Source organism: Molothrus aeneus, chromosome 1 (genome assembly GCF_037042795.1).
Source record: "Molothrus aeneus isolate 106 chromosome 1, BPBGC_Maene_1.0, whole genome shotgun sequence".
Classification (NCBI taxonomy): Eukaryota; Metazoa; Chordata; class Aves; order Passeriformes; family Icteridae; genus Molothrus; species Molothrus aeneus.
Window position 1 is genome coordinate 39,771,252 of NC_089646.1, and position 26,222 is coordinate 39,797,473.

The 26,222-nt window shown below is 41.2% G+C and overlaps 1 protein-coding gene across 10 annotated transcripts in view; it reads left to right on the plus strand.

Moving 5' to 3' along the window:
• The window catches only part of LRRC3B (leucine rich repeat containing 3B), a 44,465-nt gene that overhangs the window by 12,463 nt on the left and 5,780 nt on the right, over positions 1-26,222 (plus strand). For 2 of the 10 annotated variants that reach the window (XM_066555485.1, XM_066555496.1), the window contains 2 exons: positions 4,798-4,864; positions 8,517-8,647. The exons of 5 other annotated variants lie outside the window; for them this stretch is intronic. The gene's annotated coding sequence lies outside the window, so the exon portion shown is untranslated. The remainder of the gene's footprint in view (positions 1-4,797; positions 4,865-8,516; positions 8,648-26,222) is intronic. 3 more of the 10 variants (XM_066555501.1, XM_066555510.1, XM_066555543.1) reach the window with 2 other exon arrangements.

A 26,222-nucleotide genomic window follows, 5' to 3' on the forward strand; every position in this document is an offset into this window, starting at 1 on the left:
AGCATTTCCCCCCCCCCCCCCCCCGCCTTTTTCAAAGCAATTGTGGTGAATTCCCTCTGCCACTGGCCATGCTTTCATTCCTCTGCAGTGTGGTTACATAGAATTGCTTCTGTGTTCTGTCAGTGTTTGATCCCTTCCAGCTGGCAGTGAATCGAAGAAATCAAATGTATGGACACCCAAACTGCCCTTAGCTACACTTGTGAAAACCTGTGGCATTATATGCTTGGCTTGGAAAGGCTTAAGAAATCCCATGGGATCTGCTCCGCTGAAAGTCGCTCTGTAAATGTTAGACAGGGCTGTTGTTTTTGTTCTAGTACATTTTACTTTAAAGCTGCACCTGAGCTGCAGTTGATGATACTGTTTCATAACATTGAAAAAGAGGGACAGATTTGGAGTATGAGATGTGCTGTGCTGTCAGTGGAGTTTGTCACTGAAACTGTCATAGCTGGGTGCCACGGCAGTGTCTGTGCTGTGAGAAGAACGTGCTCAGTGGGGTTCTGGTTCCTGGCAGCGTTCAAGCTACTGGTCACCATGCAACCATCCTCCTCAACAGCCTGATCTCCTTTGGGAAAGAGCCAGGGCCATCTGCTAGCAGGGCTGGCAGCAGTGGTGTCCAGCACCCTGGGGTATCTTGGTGGACCTTGATCTTGCACAAGAGCGAGTCCCAGCTAGCAGAAGATGTTTCTTCTGAGCCAAGAAAACTGTGTTTAGGTCTGACATGTTCCTAGCATCATCCAGTATAGAGGAAGCACAGGTCTGAGGAACCCCTTTGGTCTCTGGCTCTGGGGAATCTCTGGGTACTGGTCTGTGGTGGTGTAGCTGAGTGCCCTGTGACTGTGAGACGTAGCATAAAGGAGATGTACCTTGGTGAATGGAGGGGCCCATATGATCCTTTTGCTTCATGTTTAGTGCAGAACCATAGGAAATAACGTTCAGCCAGATACTGTACTGACACAGCATCTTTGACTCAAGCTGATCTTTGCCAATATGGAGGATACTTCATGCAGCTGGTCCACAAAGAACCAAAGAGCTTGAATAGTTGTATAATACTTCCTTTTAAAAGTGTTGCAGTGACCTGAGCAGATTGAAGTTGCAGTCAAAAAAGTCCTGCCCTGAGTCATTTACTTCAATTCTTGGTTTCTGTTTCTTGGGATCCTTGGGAGACAAGGAAACAAATTATGAGATGTGAGGAAGGTAAGCAGAAGACAGGATGACAGGTATTATACACACCTCCAGGATTGTCATTGTATTTTTATCTACTTCTAAATTGTGGAAAATTTTCAGAAAAAGAGTTCTCTGTATTTTTTTCCTAGACTGAATGGAAATTTTGCCATTGGTTAATATAGAAAGGAAGTCGGAAATATCAGAATTGCATGTGAATTATTTATGTATCCAATTTGCTGCTGTGAATGGAGGAACAAGGATCTTAAATGCTGTTAATTACTGTGGATTTTATTTCACTGACTATGGTCTAGCTGCAGGCCATGTGACCTGGCAGTGACCTGGGTGCAATGCAGTTTAAGGGCACATCTGGAAGGGAGGAGGGAATGTGCAAAGCATTCATTGCTGGGTAGTCAGCTGACATCTGGAGGTTTTATCATGTTAGTAGAGAAAAGTTAAGTTTTTCCTTCAAGTCCTTAAGGATTAACAGCTTTGTTTATACTCCTTCTGGTATGTCCAGAACAGAAAAAATAATAGAAAAAAACTTACATTTCTGTAGTACAGTATCTTCACATTTTTATTCTGTGCTTCCTATAGTCAAGGGATTTCCTAGCAAGAATAGAAACATCTGCAATAGCAGCTCCTATTTATGTTAATCTTTTCCAATCAGCATGCAGCCTGAAATAATTACAATAAATGCACTGTCTGCTCCAAACACTCACAACTTCCATTTATTTCAGGCTTCTTTGCTTCGCAAGTCTGAGAACATAATCCTTCATTCTGCTCTGCTTCATCTCCTTTGCATGAATTTATCCAACAATATCTTTTGTCAGCTTCATTAACAATGGTCATGCCATGATAAATTACATAAATTGAGAAGTTTTTAATTAACTAAGTTAACAAAACAGCCCCACAAAGCATAATAAATTTAATTAGGTAACGTTTTCCTGTAATAAGTCTGCACATGAGGTGTGTAATGAAGTAGACCAAAGTAAAATCTGTAACCTGAAGGTTTTTAGATTTCATAGCTGCAGAAATAGTTTCTTTTTGAGAAAGGTATTTTTATAAGATCATGTGCTAAATGTACCTTGTTGTGCAAAGGATTATGCAAACTTGGCAGAAAAACAATAGTTGCTGACAAAGACATGACTAAAAGTATGTTTAAACAGAAGAAGACCTCTTGCAGTCTTTCCCCCTCTGCTTCTGCCAGAGCTGCCCCCCAGGTCAGGGTCATTTTCTCCAGCTTGGCAGTGGTGCTTTGGCTCTGGTTGGGTGAGGTTTTTTTTTATTCTGGACAGAATTTACAGGTGTTTTTGGTCAAATTGGCTAACATATGTGGTATAAAGAGCACATTCAGAGCAGAGTCTCCTTGCTGGTGCTGTGTGCTTTTAGCTGGGCTGCTTGCCCAGGTATGTGGGAAGGAAAAGTAAGATCAGCCTTGGCTCGTGTAGAGTGCTGTGGATCGACTTCTCAGGTGTCCTCTGCAGTTAACAGCATCTGTCTTTGCTTTTTCTTTCCTAAACTTGCATCCAAAAATATTAAGATTGTTATCCCCTGCCTCCTACCCTCTTACACAGCCCAGCCAGCTGGCTGCTTTTGCTCGGGCAATGCTCCCACCTAAGGAATTGGGTTCAAAAAAAAGAACTTTGCTTTTCCTTTTTGTCCAGGACAGCTTTGTGACAGTAAATGGTACTCTGATTTTGATGGTGAGATAAAGAAGCAATTAAACAAAAACAGTGGGATAGGACACAGAAAGGAACTCTTCAATTTATCAATATTGGTTTGCATTTCTCCCAGACTCTCTGCAGTCACAGAGAGCAGTGCAAAGGGAGTACATGGGTAAATCCATTTACTGTTTTGGTTTGGTGATGCATAAAGTCAGAGTAGGGTTTTGTAATTGTCTTTCACAAGTGCAAATGAGTGTATATTGAAGGCTGTGAAAAATAGCTATCAGTATTTATTATCTCTATGAAGTGTCCTTTTTATATTTTAATTTAGGGCTGATTTAGAGAGGCAAGTTTGATCTCAGCAACATCAGTATACAGTTTGGGGTGGATCTCTGGTTTATGGAGTCCACTCACATTGTTTATCATCAAACTCTGAAACCAGGGAATGGGACTTTTGGACATTCTGTGAAAAATACATAGCACTGTGTCATCTGATGTGTGTGTGTATGTAATTATTCTGCTATCTGCAAGAGATATGTAGTATCGCTGTAGTATTTAACCAGGTGAGGTCTGTTGTGAAGATGGAATGGCAACTTACCTGAGCTGTTGAATAGCTCCTAACCAGAAAGGTCACAAAATTGTGAGAGGTAGATCTCTTCCAGTTTTCTGACTCACAGACTACAGTTAATTGTCCATCAGAAGACATTATAAAGCCTTTCAGCATGTGTATATATCCTATCTCTCTCTGTTCCTGCCTTTTTACAATCAAGAGTGAAGCAGCTGTAATTCTAGAGAAGGTAGGAGGGCATAAAGTTTATGTAGCAGAAGCACATCTATTTTAGAGAAAATGTCCCACTTAAATTTTAGGGTTCTACCTGAACATTTTGAACAGTTGCCAGACACACTCCCAAGCTTGTAGGGTATTGCACAGAAATCATGACTGTACTCCTTTGCAGAATTCAAGATAACCTGTAGCACTCATGGTAGTCTGGTGGCAAAGAGGGGCACACAGATCTGGACAGCAAAACAAAGTGAAAAGAAAGAGTTGATAGGAACAAAGAGTAGGGGGAAAAATTAATGCACAGAAGCAGAGGGGTGAAATTAGTGAAGGAAATACAGGAATTAAAATACAAAGTGTTGGGTGAGAAAAGCAGCTCATCAGCAGTCACTCGCTAGGTGAGAACATTGTATGTTCAGGAGGATACTAAAGCAGACCTTCCCCAAAGATTTGTGAATCCTCCAGGTGAAGGATCTAGGGATGAACAAGAAGACCCTTTGCTTCCTAAAGTATTACAAGTTAGGTAACTGAGGCAGAGGAATTTTCTAATAGTATCTGGAAAAGAAGATATTAGAAATTAAGGTCTTGATGACAGGAGTATGTCAAATTAATGCATGATGTATTTTTGGAATTATACAATGTGTCATAAGCCAATTTTGTTCCAGGGGAAATGTGACATCTTCTCCCTTGTGAGTGAGGTTTCCAAAGGGCTGAAAAGCAAGGAAAATGGAAAGGAAAAAGCGAAGTTGTCAGGTGGAGGAGAAAAGCATCGCCTGTGGTATTTAAATTGTATAAATTGGTGTTGATGTTTCCTGCTCCTCAACCCCTTCTGATAGCTCTGTGTGTTTCTATCTGTGACTGCTACACCTGTTTTCCATTTTCAGTCTGTTTCAGGACAGTAAATTTTACCTTGCCCTGTGAAGCCAGTCATATCCTTTCACACAGCAGTGACTTCCCAGGAAGCAGAAACATGAGTCTGTACTGTTGCCATGAAGTACATGCTGTGCCTCACAGCAGATCTGTTTCTTCACTGACAAAAATGTGTGCAATAGGATTTTGCTGGGCTGCTGAAAACATTTGAGCTGCAGTTTTACATACTGTATTCTTGTTTCTTCTTCTTTCAGGATCTGGACTGTTTAGAAAGAAAATGTAGAGTTAACATCTGCAATCTGATGTGTTCTTTCTTTTCAGAAAAAATACTGTTTCTGGCATTCATGTTGGGAGAGAGGAGCCATCCTTTCCAAGACTTTCAGTATAGGTATGAAAATGTTCAAAGAGCTGACAGTTAGTAATTATTATTCATTGGTGCTACTTTGCTTCCAGTACAGTGAACATATTTTTGAAGTAGAATTAAATCCAAGTCTCTCCAGGGGCTGTTGGTATTTTGTTAATGCTAAATTAAAGCGTGCCATGTGCTGTGCACTAGAGGTGGTCAGTGGTGGCTTGACAGAACTTAATTGTGTGTGTGGCAGGGGTGCTCTGAGTCACTGCGTGGTAGGTGTGATGCAGCTGCAGTCTGGTGGGAAGTCACAGCCCCTTGTGTTTTCATGAACAGGAAGGAGACATTCCCAAGCTGCTTTCCATCCTGCCTGCAGGTTAGGTGGTCCAGCTCCTGGAGTGGTTATCCTGCATAGCCAATTTTTGTTCCTTCTGCTCATCACTTATCCCATTGCTTTTTCAACTCCCAAGGTGTAAATACTTAAAATGAGAAATAAGCTAATTAGAAGCCATGAAATAGAGATGGAAGCTGAGCTTCCTTAAAAAAATCAGTAAGTGAAGAAGCAGGTCCAGATTGGAGAAGAAGGGATGTAGTCTTTATAATCTTCAAATTTATCATCCTATTAAGCTGTTGAATCATGTGTTTGGATTTATCAATATAAAAATTTAGTAGTATTCCATCCTTGGGACATTCTAGTATGTGTTGGAAGTTTTTAAATGGCACTGCCCTGTTTGAGCACTCATCCTCTTAATACATTTTTGGTATTGCTTCCCTTGATGAGGTCCTCACCCCTCTCAGCCAGACACTTGGAGGGTGTTCACCATGCCTAGATGATGCAGTCAGTGCTCAGGATGTTGCAGCATGAATGGGCTGAAGTGTTAGTGGGGAGAGAGCCACCACAATTTAAACTTGTGAATGGTGCACCTGAGCCAGCAGAGTCACTGTGTGGGTTTCCTGAAGAGCTGAGCTGAAGGCCTTACTCCCAGGCTCTCCTTCTTCCCACTCTCTTTTCCTTCTCTCAGTGAGGGCTAAACCAGCTCAGGCAGTCATGCACTGGGTGTGGGTAAGGTTCCCTGGAGATGGTAGATATGATCTCTGTAGAGCATGCAGGAGCTAAAGGGAAATTAATGGGATGTAATGCTCAGGTGCAGGTGAAGGATGAGGGGGGGGGAAATCCCCCTGATGTGTATTGCACCCTCAGTGGTCCTCAGTGCTGCCTTGGAGCAGAGAAGGAGAAGGAGCTGTGGCTGAAGCTCAGTGCTGTGGCTGGTTAAGTGGAGACAGAGCAGAAGACTTCAGGAGAGCAAAACATCTGAAGATTCACAGGGCTAGCATGATATTTGGGAATTGCTGTGTGGAATGGTGGCATTTTGTCAATTTGTTTTGTAATGACAGTAAACTGAATATTGAACAGCTTAAATCTAAGCAACTGTCATTTCATGCTTTGGTGAAGAGGGAGTGGGTGAGTGAGATAGTAGGGGTAAATTGTTAATAGGAGTGAAACCAATATGTGCAGCTTTCTCTGAACCTGCCCACCTCTCTTTTTTTGGTGTAATATTGAGCAGCTGGGGCTGTGCTATCTCTGCTTACCATCACTAATCAGGCTATAGATCTCTGGGGACATGCTTTCCTCTCAGTTGCTGTGGTAGAAGTCTAAGCTTATTACCTAGATTACTTGCATATAGACCAACAAAATCACATAAACAGATTTTGAGCCTTTTTTGTCAGTGTGGTTCATGAGACATACTCTCATTTTTTGAGTGCTCTTTGTTCAGTCAGAGAAGAAACCACTTGTACTCTAAATGAGAGAGCATTTGCACTATTGCCTTTTTTTTTCTTCTTTGTGTAAAATTGTATTGCTTTTAGTAGAACTAAAATTAATAGAGTTCACTGGAAATTAAATTATTCACTTTGTTTAAAAATGGCATAGTCCATAGTTTTCATAGTCCTTAGTCTTCATGCCTGCCTGTAAAAACACTGGACACAAACTTGACCAACTTAGTTACAGAAGTGTTTGCTGCTGTAATTGAATTTCTTCAGCTATTTCAAGCATTTTTCAGGGAGACTTTCCCCTTCCTTGAATTCCATAGGGCTTTTATCTTAAGTATCCCACTGGTGACCCTATATGTATTTTTTAATGCTGTGTTAGGTAGGTCTGTTTATGAGTTGCTGTTCTAGACTGCTCTCTCCAGAGATGTAATTTAGAACTGGTGTTTCATTCAGTACTATGCTTACCTTGGTCCGAATCTACAATTTTGTCTGTTCCTTAACTTTCAGACCGATGACTCATTCCTTTGCTTCATGGGATTGCTGCATGTGATCTTATCCCACTCTGAGATGAGCTTTGGAAATGAGCTAACAAGAAATGTTTACAGCATTCAGCATAAATCACAATTCCACAGAGAAACTTAAGGGGAAAAAAATGAAAAAAACCAGTTTCCTATAACTTGAACATGAATCTATACCTAAGGGACTCCTTGTTTTCTCCTAGGTAGCAAGTGACAGGACCAGAGAAGATGGCCTCATTACACCAGGGGAGGTTTAGACTGGATATTAGGAAAATGTTCTTCACTGAAGTGGTGTTCTAGGCATTGGAACAGGCTGCCAGGGAAGTGGTGGAATCACCATCTCTGGAAGTGTTCAGAAGATGTATGGATGTGGCACTTGTGGACATGCTTTAGTAATGGACATGGATGTGGCCAGGTTAATGGTTGGACTCAATGATCTTAGAGGTCTTTTCCAACTTCAGTGATTCTGTGATTTTAAACCATTTTAATTATCTGTTTCATATGACTCCCTTGAGTCTTGGTATATGCAAGAAGATGCTCTCTGCCCCTTTCTAACCTTCATGAGAAGGTGTGCAGAAGCAGATTGGTGCTTCCATTCAGGAACGGGGTGTAGCAAAACCACCTGTGGGAATCCATGTGAAAGAAGAAATCTTAGTGAGATGTCCATTGTATTTGCAGGCATTTTCTTTAGAAGAGCAGTTCCCTGCATGCCATGTCCCCGCATGACTTAGCAGCATCCTGTAGGTGTGAATGCCTGTCTCTGCAGAGCAGGATATGCAAAAGATGAGGGGATGGGTGGTGGAGGTAGACATGATGACTAACTCTTTATTCCTGGAAGTGCACCCTCTGTGTGGAGGACGGCATTAAGTGTGTCCCAGATAGGCTTCTCACACTGCGTCATTGCTGGGGATTAAGCCATTTTCCCCAAGGATTCTGTACTTGGCAAAAAGCTCTGCAGGAAGTGCTAGTGTGCCTCCAGATTTAAACATATCAGCACTTGCATAATAGGTTTATTCTTTATTATCCACCTTTGTTTTCTGTTCTGTGGCACGGTCTTCAGATACTGCACATGATGATTTTGCTCCTGCTGCCATGTGGTCCTACCACATGGTGAAGGAAGGATGTCCACACTTGCATTATTTACTGTTCCAGAATCCAAGAGTTTTACATTGTTGCTTCACTTTGCTTTCTTCCTAGTATTTCTTCTGGTATTTTTATTTTTATTTTTATTTTTTAAAAAATCAAACATTAAGGCTAGTGATTGTTACCACAAAACTGGTTGTTCTTATTTCCAACTAAAAGACAATTAGTGAACTCCAACTGAAAGAATTATCAGGGTGTAATTTTGCCTTTTTTGAGGAGGCAGAGGGAATTCACTTACATCAATCTTTCTGTTTTGCTAGGTCTGTGAAGACCACAAGGCTTCACTTCTCTAGGTGATTCTAACATGTTCATGCTGATTTTGAATGATAAGGGGAAATTTGCAGTGAAGACTTGTCATGAAATTTGAGGAGTGAGTACCTTTACGCTCAAGGTAAATGAATAATCTCTTTCTGTATTTAGGTACAAGTCCCAGCCATCCCTCTTGCTGATGGTATCCTTTAGAACTAACCTGGGTTATTGTATGTGCAGAGTGCAAACTGTGAAATGATACCAGGCAATGTTTTTGTGGTTATCTGTTTGTAAGGGGTGTCATGGTAGCTAAGGGCAGTGTAGAGTTTACACTCAGCATGTTCAACTTGTCTTCCAAAGGCTGTATTCATACCCCTTTGTAGCCAGCCACCTGGGACCTCTTTTCACCTGCTAAATGTTTCTTGTGGTCATTTGGAAGGTCTGCATGACTACAGTCCATAAGATCTTTCTTCATCCTGGCAAACCATGTTGGCACAAGTTAGTAGCTAGGTGGTAAGGGTCAAAGCTAGGATTTCTCAAAAGTCTGTGTATTGGGTTCCTTCAGAGCACAGGAAAAATGTGAAAGAGGAGCATGGACTAATTCTGTTTAACAGCTTGTGCAAAATATATGTAGGAGTGTAAAGAAGAAACTGTCACTACTGAATCTCAGAAGAAGTAAATGTAAGAAAAATGTTTAGAATTCAGGGAAGAAGGAGAATATAGTGTGCACAGATATAATGTGAAGCATCAAGTTCTTGTTCAAAAAAGAAAGCCATTCAAAGGCCATTTGGGAAATTTGAGTAGTTTTCAGTGGGCATATTCTGTTGTATCTTGCTACCAGTTAACAAGTCTCTAAGTTTTTGGTGCGTGTCATAGTTTTGGCACATACCACTGCAGCTTGCTGACTAAGGCTAGTGAAATTTGTTTTTACTGAGGATGGGTATCCTCATAGGACATGCATAAAGAGTTTGGCTGATTTATTCTTCACCTTTTGAGAGAGCTAAAATGTTCATTACAAACAGCTTGTAAAATAGCAAAGAGCATTTTGTTGTTAGTGTTATGTGAACACAAATTTTCTGTGTGATTTTATATGAAGCAAACAGAAAAAAAGCACAGCAGTTTACCCCACGTATTTGGCTTCTATCAGTATAGAAAAATATTTGCTTAAATGGATGTGACTTCTGTTTGGTGTTATAAGGGAAAATATGTTTATACTTCACCTCTATTTGCCATACTGTTTAATCTTGCTTACTTTATGTAGCCATGCTTAAATATACCATATTATATAGTATTTTTATTAATTATCTGGGCATTTGAATTTCCTCTGCATGGCCCTTTTCCACCATGAGAAAAGCAGTGAGCAGTGGTTTTCAGTACTCAAAATTAATGACTGTGGGCAAGTATGTGGTGGGCTCCTTTTTATTACGCTTAGTACCTAAGGGAGCTTCTCTTCATTGTAAAACAGTAGTAGAAATTAAACTTGTTGTCTTGAAGTGTAAAACCAAATTGTCCAAGGCATTTAAGAGGAATTTTTCTGCTATCAGTGCTATTACTACATGAATTTCAAAAGTATTTCTGTTTCTGTTACTGTGAACTTGAAAATTCAGGTGGTAGTTGATTTTTTTTTTTTCCCAAGGCAGGAACTGCATGATCCTGTAGGTCCTTTGCTTACATGTGGAGGTTATCCTTATGGATGACTCCCTTGGTGGCTTTGGAAAAAGTCTGGTCAAGCAGAGGTGCCCCCCTTCTCACCTCCAGATTATCTGGACCTGAGAGGTATTGGGCAGAGGTGGTATGCCTTGCTTCTGCAGTGTCTTCTGGTGCTTGAGCTTTCCTGCAGAGCTCGGACTCCTGGGAGGCTCTGGGATTTCTGGGTTAAGCAAATAGCCTGATAGAGGGTTTGGATCATGCCAGGAGATGAAAACAGCCCTGCTGGATCTGCTGGAAGATAGCAAGAGAAAGCCACACAGAATCCCGGAGTGAATGCAGTGACAGACACCAAGCACACCCGAGGGCTCTTAGTTTGGCAAGCTGAGGACAACATTAAAAAGCCTTTTTTCCTTTTAAGGCTACAAATCCCAACAGGAAGCTTCAGGGAAAACCTTGGTAGCTTGTTCCTGCAGAGTTGGTTTTTTTTTCTCTTGGCAAATGTCATATCCCTGTAGAGGGTTGTGAATTGGCCTCAGATGTTCTAAGAGAGTATTGTAAATGAAGGATGGAAAAATGTATTTCCTATTACAATCCATTTGACTGACAAAATTAATAACAAAAGTTGGAATTTTAGAAAGCTTGTTCAGTGGTCTTGTTTCATTTTGAAGCTTTCTAGCTACACTTTGAGGATTATCTTCTGTAATTTGTGTACAGAAAACAGAATGAAAGTTTCCCCTTGTTTTCTTGCCAGCTTGAGTGTTATTTTGGTGCTCAAAAGCATTAAAAAAAAACTCTCAAACTTCTTTTTTCCACTCTGTTTGGTTTCTTTAAGAGCAGTGTTTTTAAAACAGCTTGTATGAGAGTAGGCACCTAAGTTGGTGTTTGATGCATTGAATTCAGTTAATCACTTAATTGGTCCATTAGGTTCTTAGGAATTTATTTACCTAAATAAATTGACTGTGTGTGACTTGTTATCATTTAAAAAACTTCTCCTTTCAAGAGTTTACAGATAAGTTTATGCATATTTACTGGGGATATTGTCATGCTATCAATTCAGTAATTCAATTTGTTGACTTCAGTTACAAAAATGAATAAACATTTGCAGTTTTGGTCCTTTGTTTTTGGATGCTGGTGTGAGTTAAAAAAGAAGAATACTATTTTGATTTAGAGTCACAGAGCAACATAGTAATTGTGTCTCTTCAGTGTTAGTTGGCTAATATAACTGTTTCTCAGGAAGCACTGTTCTTGTGGAAAGGAACTTCATTTCAATTAATGCTTTACACCATGTTCCTTTCAAATAGTGTTTTTAAAACAGAACATCTGTAATTGAATCTGCTTACTTACTGTAGTCATAGTGGAAACTGTACTCAGTGGTAAGATATTTCATAAAATCTGAGTGATAGAAAACATCTTCAGCCAAGTTCTTGTTTGGAATATGTGTTTATAACTAACTGTGTTGCAAGTGAAGAACCCCATGAATTGCATCTCTTCTTTTCAGACCACACAGGTTGTACAGTCTTGTGTAACATAAAGAGGAAATAAAAATGTGCATCTGTAGGAGTTAAGCATTATGCCGCAAAGCCTAGAATTACCTCTGTCTTAAGTTCTGCTGCTTTTGAGTATTTTCGTCTTGAACTGTAGTTCTTTCAGCTGTTCTGTTTAACTTGATTGGAAGTAATCATGGAATGGCTGAGGCTGCAAAGAATATCTGGAAATTACTTAGTCCACTGCTTAAGCATGTTGCTCAGAGCTATGTCCACCAGGCTTGGATGGAGGTGCCACAACCTCTCTCAATAACCTGTTCCAGATGTGACCACCCCCACAGTAGGGAGAGGGAAAAAAGAAAAATAAAATATTTTCTTGCTTTCAGATGGAGTTCCTTGTATTTCAGTTTGTGCCCATTGCCTCCTTTTGCTGGGCACAACTGGGAAGAGTCTGTCTTCATTATTGTCTCCCATCAGTTGTTTATACATACTGATGAGACCTGCCCTGAGCCTTCTCCAAGCTGAACAGTCCTTGGAATCTCAGCCTCTCATACATCAGATCTTCCAGTTCTTTTATCACCTTTGTGGCCTTTGCTGACTTGTTTCAGTCCATGTTTTGCACATACCAGGAAGCCCAGGACTAACAGCTCTGTGCAGGTGTCTCACCAGGGCTGAGTGGAGGGAGAGGAGCATCCTTAACCTGCTGGTGATGCTCTTTCTAAAGCAGCCCATGATGCTGTTACCCACCTTTCTGTGAGGGCACACACTTTGTGTCTGTCAGGACCCTGATGTTGCTCTCTGCAAGCCTGCTTTCCAGTTGATCAGGCCCCAGCATGTAGTGATGCATGGAGCTAACCAGACCCAGGTGCAGAACTTGGAATTCACCTTTGTTGAGCTGCATGAGGTTCCTGCCAGCATGTTCTCCAGCCAGTCCAGGTCCTTCTGGATGGCAGCACACCCACCTGGTGCATCAACTGCTCCTCCCTGGTTTTGTCATCAACCAGCTTGCTGGAGGTTCTCTCCCACCCTCCAGGTTGGTTGTGAAAATGTTAAATGATGTTGGTCCCAGTACTGACCCCTGGAGTGCTCCACTAGTGATGGGCCTCTTGCTGGACTTCATGCTGCTGTGCACAGCCTTTTGAGCCAAGCAGTTCAGCCAGTGTTCTCTCCACCTCACCATGTCCATGTTTAGTGTGTACTTCATCAGTGTGTCAATAAGGATGTTACGGGAGATGGCATCAAAAGCTCTGCTGAAGTCAAGATAAATTAACATCCACTTCTTTCTCATCTCAGCAGGCATCTCATTGCAGAAAACTATCAGGTTGTTCAGATGTGATATCTGCCTTCATAAATCTATGCTGACTATTCCCAGTCATTTAATTTTACTCCATATGTTAAGGTAATTGTTCCCAGATTTATTTGCTGATCACCTCCCCAGGGTTGGAGGTGAAACTGGCCTGCCTAGTTTATGGGATCCTCTTTCTTGAAAATACGACTGGCTTTCATGCAGTCCTCAAGAAATTCATCTGATCCCTATGATCTTTGAAAGATCGTTTAGAGTAGCCTCCTGTAAACTTCAGTCAGCTCCCTCAGCACTCATGGATGCATCCCCCCTGGATCCATGGGCTTGTGTATGTCCAGTGTGGTTAAATGTCCCTTCACTGGATCCTCCTCTCCTGACAACAAGCCTTTATGGCTCCAGATTCTCTCAATGGTTGCAGGGCCCTGGGTTTTCTGAGCATAGAATATTGAAGGAAGAAGTACCTTTTCAATTGACAGCCTTTTTCCTAGTAGTCTGTCTTTCCAGAGACAGAGATTCCCTTAATGTGCTTTAGACACAAACCAGTCCTGTGCAGAGTGCATGTATTAAAAAAATTTAGAGTGTGTTGATAGACCTGTATTTAAATTAAGCTATTAATGTCTTTCCATGATTACACTAAAAAAGAACTCTGCACAAAGCAGTATGAAGGTGCGAGTTTTTCCTGTGTGCTTCTTTCCTGTGTTGGCTTGGCTGAGTGCTGACTGTGCAGAGATGTGTAACAGGAGTGACTACAGACAGTGCAGCAATTTCAGAGGTGGTTTTCATGTGTCAGAACAACAAGGGGAATTAGTCTGCAGTCACATTCGTGTTGCCATCGAGAGCTGTCGTCCATGCCTGAACAAGGTTGTTTTAAGCCTGCAGGGGTGTAACAGTCCCAATCTACAAGTGTTTATGTGCAGTTGTCAAATGGGGAGAAAGAAGGAGGAAAAAAAAAGTGAAGCTTTTATTTCCAGCTCAGCAGGAACCTGACAGCTCCTGAGCTCAGCAGGACCAGAAAATGCTGCTTCTTGGGTGAAGCCATCAGCCTGAGGCAGGATTTTGGCTCCTGCCTTCTTCTGAGCTCCAAGCCCGGCAGCAGTCTGCTGAGCATGTGCCACTGATGGGGAGCAGAGGTTGGTCAGCCCTGCCCTCCAGAGAGACATGGGGCATCCACACTGAATGCAGTGAGAGCTGAGGAGCCACTCGTCCTCAAGCAGTGTTCATTTACCTTTCCAGCATGGCTCCACCAGATTTAAGTTCATCGTAACTTTTTAAAAGCCTTTCCCTTTCTTAGATTCCAGAAACAGCCAGTGACTCTCAGAGGGTTGCGCAGCACTTAGGACTCAGCCTAGCAGCACATGGAGATCTGCCAGGGTTACTCCTCCTCCTGCATGGAAGCAAGAATGGCTGTGCATGGGAATTGTGGCACTGCCTCAAAATTAGTGGGAGGCTAGAAGTGTTGCAGTAATTATTCCCAAGAGTAGTTGTACCAACTTCTGGGCTGCTTTCTGCTGGCACTGCTACACAAAAAAAAGGTTGTTTATTTTCCTCAGCATATCTGCTGCTGTCATCACATCTTGTGAGGTCAAAATTGCAGTGTGTGTGTCTGTTCATGGTGGACCATTCATAACATAGCCCACATCAGGTGTCTCCTGTGAAAACACATTGCAGGACCTCACCACAACCATCTGAGCTTCTGCTTCAGATCATTGCTCAGCTCCTGAGTGTGAGCCCAGCCAAGCAGCATTCAGTGGGGCCACCTTGTTCACAAAGAGCTGCAACCTTTAGTGCACCAGAGAATCACCTTCTCTTTGTTTTGAAGAGAGCTGACTGAAAGCTCCAGAAGGAGGAACTGATAAAGTACCATATTTTTATAAAGACAGAAAAATACCAGCATGGTTTAAATTTTGTATTTTGGTTGAAGTTTTTCATGTTGTATAATGTTTTTAATTTTTCCAAAAATTTTTGATATTCATATTTAATAAAGAAAATATGTATGTTCCAGTGACACTAAATATCCATTAAAATTTTAGTAGCAGTATTGATATGGGTGCTATGAAAAATGCAGCAGAAATAAGAAACTACTTAACTGAAGGAATGCCACTGTATAGGAAAAGATATTATTTTTTTTCCTCTTTGTTAAACTTCAGGCCATGTTCTGTTTTAATGAGTAAAGGTAGGGTGTAGCATTTTGCCTGGGAAATACTTGGATAACTTAAAATAAAATATGTACTAACATCTTATAATTATGAGTCTTTTTTCCTCTCATTTTACAACTAAAATTTATTCTAAGAGAAGCCTAGCTATTTATTTTGTTATTAATAAATGATTGCCTTACTAAGGCAGATGTTAAAGTCATTGATGGAGAACTAATAATTCATTCTTAATGGAGCTTTTTGTACAGCCATTAAAGTAACTTTATAATATGAAATGATGATGTGGTGAGTTAGTATGGTAGATGAACTTGGAAGACACCTCCTGGATTGATAGTTGACTTGCCCACTCCTCTCTGTTTGCAGAGGTCGCTGCATTTTTATGTGCAACTTTGAAGAATTCTAGAGGGGCTATTTGCAAAATGACAATTTTTTGGTGGAAAGAGAAAGGAGAGGTTGAATATATTAATCAAAAGGAAAGCAGACCCATCATAGGAGCTTTTTGGGGCTGTTGAGGCTCATTCCCCAAGGAGCCACGGGCTTGCCAGCCTGCAGTCCCCTTGCTTGCCATGGTGCAGCTATGTGGTGGCTGGTAACACACACTGGTAACCATAGCTGTGGTTGTCTCCCTTTTGTGTTCTGAGGACACTTTTGAGCTCAGAGCACTGTGAGAACCCTGGTGGTGCAATAACATGTGGCTGTTACCACTGTGAACACCCTACTGCTGCTCACATATCATGGATCAGTGTGAAGACAGGTTGATAGCACTATATTGACTGAAGTTTAACACTGGGCTGCTCCTCGGGCTAGCAATGGTTTTAAATGTAGGATTGCAAGGATGGGCTCTCCTTGCAGCTGGAAGAGATGGAAGATTTGTCATTTTCAGAAAGCATCCTTTTGGGGTGCATGCAAACTGTTCCTGGGCCAGAACAAGTGACACTGAAAGGTGTATGGCACCACTTCATTACAGAAGCTTAATCTGTTTTAATGTGCTTGAGCTAGTTTGTTATCGTCACTGTCCAGTGGGGAAGGGCAGGATGGAACTGGAGGATACCTTTGCCAGACTGAAAGCAAGAAGGGAAGCACTCAGAAGTGCAGCTGTGCTCAGATCTGAACCAGCTTATGAAGATGGCTGCATGTTGCTGCAGAACTGTGGCACTGCATCTATGGCAACTAAGGAAAGAAGAATTAGTAAGATAATGTTTCCCATGATGGTAAGCACAAGGAAAAAGATTTGAAAATGCTGCTTTCAAGTGATAGAGTTTAGTTTACTTGTTGTTGTGGTGTTCTTCGTAGTACATAACCTGGGACTCAACAGTGTTGTTTAGGCCGTTTGGATTTTTTTGTGTGTCCTGGACTCCTGACTTGTATTCAGATGTGGGAATTGAATGCATAAGAGGTAAAGGTGCCTTTGAAAAAAGGCGGACAGTTAATAGGGTGCTTTTCATTATTGACTCTCGTAGCGAAGGTGTGTAAATATGGGCAAAACTGGTTTTTCCACCGTACTAGTGTATCTCTGTCTATTTTATTAGTCAGTAGAATGCTGCTGCTGCTGCTGCTGCTGGGCTGTTTCATGGTTTGTCATGTAGCTCCCAGAAAGATAGTATAATTTATAGAACTTGTTAAGGCTTGGCAGTTTCACTGGGCTCCGGGCTGTAAGTAGTTCACCCATGGGCTGGTGAGCCAGTGTGGTCTCTCATGTGAAACTCTCACATCTGGCTTCCTCCTTTCATGGTGCCTGCAGAGGTCTGAGATTAACTTCTACTTCTCTTTATTCTTTGCTATTTCTGCAATTCCACAGGCTTTTCTGTCAGCCTTAAACTTTCCTGTAGATAACACCATTCTTCTAGCCTCTATCTTTTTTTCCTTGAATTAGTAGTCCTCTCTGTGAGACAAAGACTTTTCTTTGTAGCTGGGCCATCTCTCTAGGTGTCCCTGAATCATAATATTTGCTTCTGACAGAGGAAAAAAAGTGGGTGAGTTGCTTTGAACTCACATGCTTTTATTTGGGCCAAACAAAAGAGCAAACGAAAGAAACAAAAAAGAGGCAAGTGACAAATAAACAGATGAAAATATCTTAATTTCAAAAGAATATCCATTATTTATTTGTTTTACCATTATATTTCATTATTTCTCCATTACATTTTTTTGAAGAAATTGTTTCAGGAGAGGAAATAGAAGTCTCATTTTACCAACCACTGCCCAGACCATTTTGGGAAAGTGTAACACAAGGGATGCTTACTGGCAGATAAAGCCACCATCATAGTTGTGCTGAGCACACCTCACTGAGAGTAGCTGTTGCTTCAGGAGCTCGAGGAGAAGCAGGCAAGAAGGAGAGTGTATGTGTGCCATGTGCCAGGCACAGATTCCCCTTGCTTTGATTTGACTTTTATACATCTTACTAGAAATGAGTGGGTTAGTGACTGGGCAGGGATCGCAGGTGACACGCTGGGGCTTGGCATACCAAGGAAAACCTGAGGCCATTTGGACTCCTGTACTGAGTGAAGAAATTCAGCTTTATGGCTCTCCTGGAGTCTGACTGAAATAAGACTGGTAGTAAACAACTTATGTGCTAATAGCAGGGTGCCTTAGCGTGCAGGTGGTTTGGAACAGAAGTGAGTGCCTTTAAGCATTGTTTTATGGTGTTGTGCATTTCAGACTGAAAAATGGCCACAAGCTTTATTACTTCAATATTAACACTTTTTCATTACTCTCTCCCTCCCCCCTCCTGCAAACTGCTGCATTCATCCATTATAGTGACTCTTGTTTCCCCTTCACCTGGCGTTTTTCACAGCGTGGGGGACATGGGTGGCAGGAGGGGCAGCTGAGGACACCATGGACCTCGTCTGTTGCCAAGTGCAGCCAAAGCCCAGGCTTGGCCGGATAACCTGTTGAGGTACCTTGCGGAGCCCTCAACGATGACAACATCCCTCCTGCCATTTCTGCTGGTTTCCAGTGCCCTGCAAGGGCACTGCACATCTTAGGAGACCTTTTCCCATTAGGTTTTTCCATCCTCCCTCCTGCTCCTTAATGGCAGGGGCTTCTCACTGCAGATGTTGTTATCCATCCTTTCCCAACCCTTGCAATCAGCTGTTTTCACTGCACTTGCCACTGAGGGCTGTGTGCCAGGATGTTTTAAAATTGGGAAACAAGCAGCCTTGAGTCACAGGATTGAATTTGCCCTGTTTTCCTCTGCAATGTGGAGAAATGGTGTTAAATTTTTTTTTTAAATCCTATTCTTATGTTCTCTTTCCCATTCCAAGTGTGTCAAGTTAAGTTTATCTCAGTGCCAGTGCCAACAGTAACCAGAGTTAAATTAGCCTTCCTGTTTGCTCTGCTTGGGTTTCACTTTTCAACAAGCCTTAGTAAAATTAATTGTGCCCCACATGTCTTTAAATTTCATTATCATGACCTAACTTAATTTGCTATAAATTATTTCTACCTGAGCTTCTTCAGCTGTGAACTTGCAGCCTCAGGTGTCTTGCTTATTGGATCATTGCCCAGCTAATCAAGATTTTTTTTTCCTTCACAACTCCTGCTTTTTGTATCACCTAGGTCTGCCAAAGTCAACTTGGCTGTATAACCTCAGAGGTTATACAGAGGGGACACACAAAGAGCTGATACATTCTTGTCTTTAAAATAAGGGTTTTATTGAACCAAGTTCCTGTTGTGCTCTAGTGTTGCTGATAAAGACCTCTTTTCCTTTAGCGAAAATGTGACCTCAAGGGTTTGTTCTCTTCTTGGAGGTAGCCATTGCAACACTTCATTTTGGCTCTTCCTTCCTTTTGTTTTCTCCTTGGGAAAAACGACTAACTGGAAGATCTCTGCACACTCGGTGTCAAGCAGCTGTGCCTTCCTTTTGTTTTTTGCACAGCTAGGTTCCATGTCTATTAAAGACTGGTGCTTATTTCCACTGAGAGAAGCAGATTTATTTTTTTTTCTTAGAGCTGTTCCTTTCATTTAGCAGTTGGCGATAACTTTTATTTCAGTGTGGTGAATGTCGAAGGCTCTCTTGCCCCTTACCAGCTGATGAGCTGCAAACAGGCTAAAGATTTTTGCTGAGTAATGGTCAGAGAACCAACCCTTAAAGGATTTCAGCCTGCAACGTCAAGTTGTAATAATGACTTGCTATCATTTTATGTCCTCAGAAGAGACACTTAATACAGCAAGTTTTATTATGACTTTGGAGAAGTCCTACTACATGGTTAAAAAAAAAAAAAAAAATTACCTGACTTCCTGAGAAGCCTTGGGGATGCTCCAGAGCACTTCTTTCAAAATGAAAACATGCTGATTGTTGCTTAGGTGTAACACATGTAATTTGAACTGTTCATTAATGGCAGCTGAGGGCCTGATGTAACTCACCAGTAGATTAAAAAATAGCCAGTTTGTTTAACTTTCATTTGGAGAAAGTGGTAACATAGAACTCTTGATAATGAACAGTGGAACATTATCTTCCAGTATAGCCTTTCTTTTGAAAACAAACACTCTTGCTTGGTGTCTGGATCCTGGTGGAGCAGATGTGTCTGCTGGAGTAGTTTAACTCTTATGGTGATTGTTGATACAGGGTGCTGCAAGAACAGTGGGCACAAAAGGTACTGCCCTGGGCACACAGAAGTCTTCTCAGTTCAGACATACTTCAGTCTGACCTAAATTTTTGGGCTCAATATGAGGTTTACTGGTAAAACGACACGTCATGTGGTAGGCAGGGGGTCAGATTAGATGATCTAATGGCTCCATCTGGCCTTAAATTCTTAATTAGGGGAGTGCTGCCAGCACAAGATGGCATTGAAGCTTTACACTGCTAGATTTTTCTTTCTTGGAAGATCCTCACCTGAAGCAGGGCTGCAGAAATTGTACTTGGGCTAGTTTTTTCCACAGCTTCTAATGGTAGTAGCAGCCAGCAGAACTAAAAGTGGGTCCTGATGGGAACCTACTAGTCTTGCTTTCATGAAAGTACAAAATCTCTGAGTCTGACTATTCCAGATTATCACATGTTGAGCTTTTAGAGCTATAATGATACCTAAATATAGAGAGAAAATCTATTATTAGGGCAGAAAAAAAGGGTAAGTTTCCCTGGCAAGCTAATGAAAAAGAAATTACAGTTATTTGAAGCTGTTCATGGATTGAAATATTAGAAGTGGGGATGTGGTTTTTGGGTGGATGGTTTGATACAGTAGGTTATGATACTTTGCTTGACACCTTTAGTGCAGAAATGGAATGCTCTTGGCTCTCCAGCTATGCAAATGGCAGTGAGCAGGTGTAATAACCATTGGCACAGCAAAACCAGCATCACTGATCAGCCAGGCAAGGTCAAATGGCTTGCAGCTAACTCAGTGTGTCACTTGATTGTAGGTTACTTGAATGTCTTTTAAAGTTGCTTAATTGCTTATTGATCTCATAATTATTCCATACTCGCTGTCTCTTTTGCTATTTTCTGAATTATATTGTTAAATCACAATTTTAATTTCATTAGGAGAAGCTTGTGGTTTTGAGCATTCACTCTTAGGTTTAGAGCTTTTAATTGGAACTTTCAAACTTGATTGGTTTCTTTTATATGCTGGTACACATTTTATTTTTCTTGCATTTTTCTAAATGAGTTACTCTACTTCTGCATGCTTCTTTAAGGTCCTGGTAATATACAGGTAGCATATTTCAAAGCACAAGGAGCTGAATTAATAACTGCTGAGGTACTATATTTTAACTGCTGTCCCCTTTTGCTAATTTATCTTGTGGGGTTTTTTTCTCCCCTTTAAGATTTTTTCAGAGTAATTGCTCCAGAAGTATGTTCTTTTTCTTGCTAGTCTCATCCTGTGTATTAGTATTATTCAGGTTGCTTCATTTTAGTAATAGCTTCTGCTGGCTTCTTTCCTTTCAAATTCTTTGTGCCATGAATTATTGCTCTGTGTTTGTGTCACTGGGAAGAGTGACAGGAAGAGAAGAGTGCAGGAAGAGAAGCAGCCTTGGCTTCCTGGGTTTTAACACAGCAGGGTAATCTAGACCCAGTAAATGCAAGAGTTTGTGAAAGTGGGTGCTGAACTGTCACTGTGGCACTTCCTCTGCTCACATCTGTATTTTCTGTTAAGCTGTCTAAACCAAGAAGTGGTTTCATCTGTGGTGACCCATTGTCCTGGGAAGCTGCTCTGTGACAGAGGGTCAGCTGGGAAAAGCAGCTTTCAGCCCATTCTCTGCTTTGTTTTCCTTCTCCCTGTCGTGCTTCGGACTCCACAGCCCCCTCTTGCAGCATTCCCTTGTGCCCAGGTTTTTGCTGCCAGCAGCTGTCTTGCTGTCCTGCTGCTGCTTTGGGCATTGATGGCAGCTTTGCAGAGCCACCAGTGTGTGCCTCTCTGAACAGTCCCCTCAGGTCAGCACGCTCATTTCTGCCTTGCTGACTTTATTATCAGCACAGCCTCCCAGCCTAATCACAAGCCCTGTCCTCTACTAAGTTGCAGGAGCATTTGGGTGAACCTCAAATGAGCCTAAAGATCACAGTACACAGAACCAAATAAACATCCTTAAAAGAGGAAGAAGGGTATCTAGGTGGTCTGAATCTTGCTTTTCTTTGCAATAGCCTTAGTTTCTTAAAGGCCTGTTGGTTTCTGATAACACAGTTTTGTTAGCAGGGATTATATTTGCACTTTGCAAAAATAGGATGAGGTCTTCAACTGGGCAAGGACACCATCTGCAGACACCAGATGCAGTTATCAAGATTAAATTGCAAGACTTGCCACTGATTATGCTGGTAATCATTGAGGTAATCAGTGTAATTATCTTGAGATCAAGACAAGATTTTCTCTGATCTGATAGATTCTGCCTAATTAAGTTGAAGGAGCATCCATCATTAGCTACTGGAAAGAGTATGGCTCCAACTGGGCACTTGTCTCTTTCACTTTGATCATGTTATTTTATAATATGGGAGAAAAATAAATTGACAAATATTGTGAAATTGACATCTCATGATGAAAGCATTTTCCATTGGGTTGTATCAGATTTCTTGAAAACTTTCAGCATTCCTTATTAATGAAAGGCTTCTAGGTATTCTCCTCATAACCAGACTTTAGAAAGGACTTTAGTCTGGATCTCTTTACCCAAGAAAGATGAAGCATTTCCACTTCAGGTTATTTTAAGCTTTCAGAGTATATTTTTTTCTTACTATAGATCATGTGGAGGATTGACTCAGTTGCAACTGGAAAGGATTTTCTTTCCTAATAGAATGGTTGTTGATGTTTTCTCAGAAAATGTGACTGAGACTTGGTAGAATATAATCCCAAACTCTGATGCACACTAATAATCTAGAAAAAAGTGATGAGGCTTTGGAGAGCTCTTCACAAGTAGTCGTTTATGTGTGTTGGAGCATTTTCCTTTAGCATCTGTAATGTGGTTTTTCATGTTCTTATATAGTAGTAAAAAATCTTCTTGCAGATGTGTTTGCTGAGCAGTAACTGGCATATCTTGATCTTTGTTCATTTCTTCTATAGGTTGTCAAGACAATTTCTTCTGAATGTAGTGATAAATGATGTTAAAGATTATAATGCATCTTACATCTTGTGCCTTTCATTTTTAACTTGCTTTATGTTGCAACTACATATGCAGTGTAAGTCTATGTAACTTTTTTTTTTTCCAAATGGCATAGGTGTGCACACAAAATGCTGTTTATATTTCCCATCAGGGTATATTGCTCAGGGAAGGGACAGGAGCCATCTGTTGTCTATGTCAGATGAAGAGGATGCAGGAGATAACAAAGAGAAGTAGGCAGCACGGAATGCCTTCTAAAAAGCAGGTGATTCAATCTTTGTTAAGGCTCAAAAGAACAAGGTCTAACAGCATCCCCAGCAGCTGTTTCTTTAATTTCCAGCAAGTTACCAAATTTCATTCCAAGAAATGTGTTGCCACAGAAGACTTCCAAGAGCAAAGCATCATAGGAGATGATTGGTAATATTTTTTATGTCATCAATCTGTTATTATATCTGCTAAGTTTCACACAATTATTTATCAGCTGAGACTTGCGAAATAATTCCTGATTTGATGTGAAAAGGAAAAAAAGTCAAATACATTTCTGAACATGAACCCAACCCATCAGTCTTAAAGTGCTGATTCATTTGCCCACACAGTATAATTAAGATATTAATCTGTAATAAGGAGTGATACATTCAGTGATCTCACAATCATAAAGTAATTATAGCTTAAAACGTTCATTTGGCTCTCCTCAACCATTTTATTACTCTGTGACAGGTAAGGGAGGGCATTCATAGCTTAGGATCTATAAACCTTTACCTACACGCTTTGCTTCTACAACTGGAAAAGGTTTGCAGTTATATATAGATGCCTGTAACTGGATGTTTTTTGGGAACAAAATGTTGATTGGCATTCTGAGTCCTGTCCTAGGGGAGAATATTTCAGTTTGAGTACATTTGGTGTTTCATTAGATAATGAATCCATTATGTAGTTTAAGTTCAGGCTCACACTGATTAATCATGACATTTCAATTATTCATAGAATCAGTGATCTTTTGCACCCCTTTTTTCCTACCTCATTTGCCGTTGGCTTCTATTAATTTCTCTTTTTACTGCTTTAGGATTTTTCATCTTGCCATATTCTGAATTCCTGAAACTCTTCCACTGCTGGAGACTTTCATCTGGGAATTGAAATGACCTGGCACCTTGCAAGCAGGTCATGGCACCTCTCTGGTTTGGTGCTTCATAGCATCTTAACTGCCTACCTTCAAGGTGGCTGAGCTGTGGAGCAGCCAGGCCTCCACAACTGAGGAGTGACAGGGAGAGATGTGTGAAAGGCACAGATTGTCCTGGGAATCCAAACGGGGTTCTTGTTTCATCTGCTGAATGGAATTTCTTCATGTTGTCCTGGAGCCATGGAGAGGGTTGAGTTGCCTGACTCTCAGTCCCTCTGTGCAGCTAGTGAGATTGCCCTTGGTCCTGGTGGGCTAACAGCACATAGGTGGCGTTATTTTAAAGGATTGTATTGTTTGTTTGGAGGAATTCACTTGGTACCCATGCAATTTGATGTTCGATAGTGCACAGACAGCACAGAAGTCAGAAGTGGCTGCTATGTTCCCCTTTGGGTCCTACTGCTCCTGTCCAGCTCCAGCTCTCAAGTGTGATCACTTTTCAGCTCAGTGCCCACTCGTCAGTCACATTGCCATGATGTAGTTTTATCATATATCCATAGGTGTGTAAAAAAAACCCCTCAACTTCTTATTTTTACATCAATCTTGTGTTTTTAAAATTTGTGGGCTGATTCAGCCTGCAGGTGTTGGTGGAGCCAGGCAGGATTTGATGGAGGTTTTTCCCCAATGTGCATAGAGTCTGCTGGCCTCCAGAGGCTCAGATCTCTCCAACCTGGTGCACAGGACAGCCCAGTGTGCAGCTTACTGGGAGGTCTGTATTTACCAGGAGTGTAAGATTCATTAAGGGTAGGATGTATAAACAGTTCTTTCTCCAAATATCTTCTCTGTTTTAACTCTTCCTAAATATGCCCTTAGCAATTGTTTGGGAGTAGTGGTGGCAAATCTCTTTCTTTGGGTTCAGATAAAATTGTCCTGTCCTTAGTCCTCTAGCTAACTGGACTTTTCGGGCTGGAAAATCACCTGTTAGTTTTAGCCTATAATCTCCATTTTATGGCTGTTTTGTCAATACTAATTGCAAGGTAATATTTTTAGAGATAAAGTAGTACATGGCTTTTATGACAGTGGGAAAAAAAAACAAAGTCATCAACCACAGCTCTATGGATGGGGGATAGCAGGGTGGGGAGTGTGTGTTTTATAAGAAGCAGACTGGCATTACAGGAAGCAGAACTGATGGGAAACAATGTATTAGAAAGGGGCATATTTTCTATTTCAATGGTTGATTTGCTAAACCCAATGTAACCCAAAAATACTCAATATGGCAAAGTCAAGACCTGTTTTAATAGAAAATAGAAAACTAGATTTATCAATGAGCATCTTTTCTATTAACCAACATAGTCGATGTCTTAAAGGAGGGAAAAAAGTTATAATAATGTCAGGTCTTTCAAAACTATAAAGCATTTCAGTAATTTTCTGGAAGTTAAAATAATGATCTTTTTCAGTGCTCCATTTAATGGATTTTCAGTTATAAAATTTTAATATTTATTCAAAGTGCAAGTTTGCTTTAAAGATGTCTAAAAAAAGAGCCCTGTAGGAGTCTCATTTCCTGGACTTTTCTAATTCTGTATCAAAATTCCGATGCTGGCACGCAAGAAAGTTGTTACTCTGAAGGGTAGGACTTTACTTAGACCAGGCTTGAAAAGTTGAGCTCTTTTTCAGGGATCTCCTGAGGGCTTACTGGGAGTTGAGAGCTTCTTTTGAAGGCAGCAGAGCTGCCCATAGAAATTGGAGCTGTCTCTAGGTTCATATGTGAGTTGTACGGGCTGTACGAGAGGAGGATGGGAGGCACCCTGATAGGTGCAGTGCATCTTTCATGTGGGGGGCTGCAGTTGTTTGTGGGGATACCTTCAGTATTAACTGAAAACACAGTGATGTTTGTTGTGGAATCTGTGATCCCAGGGATTGGGGAGCTCTGCAGTGCCATTTGGGATCCATTTTCAAATGAGGGCTTCTCTGGGTACTGTGCCTAAATTTAGTAGCAAAGTCACTTAAGCTTTACAGCTGTATATCCTTGGAAGCATGGTAAGCCTAGGCAGGTGAATTGTGCATCAGTCCCTATGATCCACATTCTTAGGAAGCTGGATTGTTCATAATTTTTTCCAATTTTTCTGGTGGTTGAAAAGTGACAGACCAGACAGATTGAGTATTGTCATGATGCAGCCAACAGCTCACCCCCTGTGGTTGATCCATTGGCTTCTTCCTTTTCCCTGTTCTGATCCTGCCTGCTCGTTTGAGCACATCGGCTACAGTAAAAAAGAAATTCCTTTCTAATCATGGAGCCTTCAGTAACCTTAAGTACAAATTGTGTGTGCAGTTGCTGAGCATTAGTAGTTAGCTGTGACCCCTTTGACATTGCTGGAGTTATAGATGAAGTCTTTTTCATCAGTGGGTCCAGCTTTGAAGAGACAGCAGAGAGCTGCTGCTTATTCTTCCCATGAGTGTTTGACAAGCAGGCAAAACAAGTGAGGATGTTGTATGTGAGTCTGGGGGCT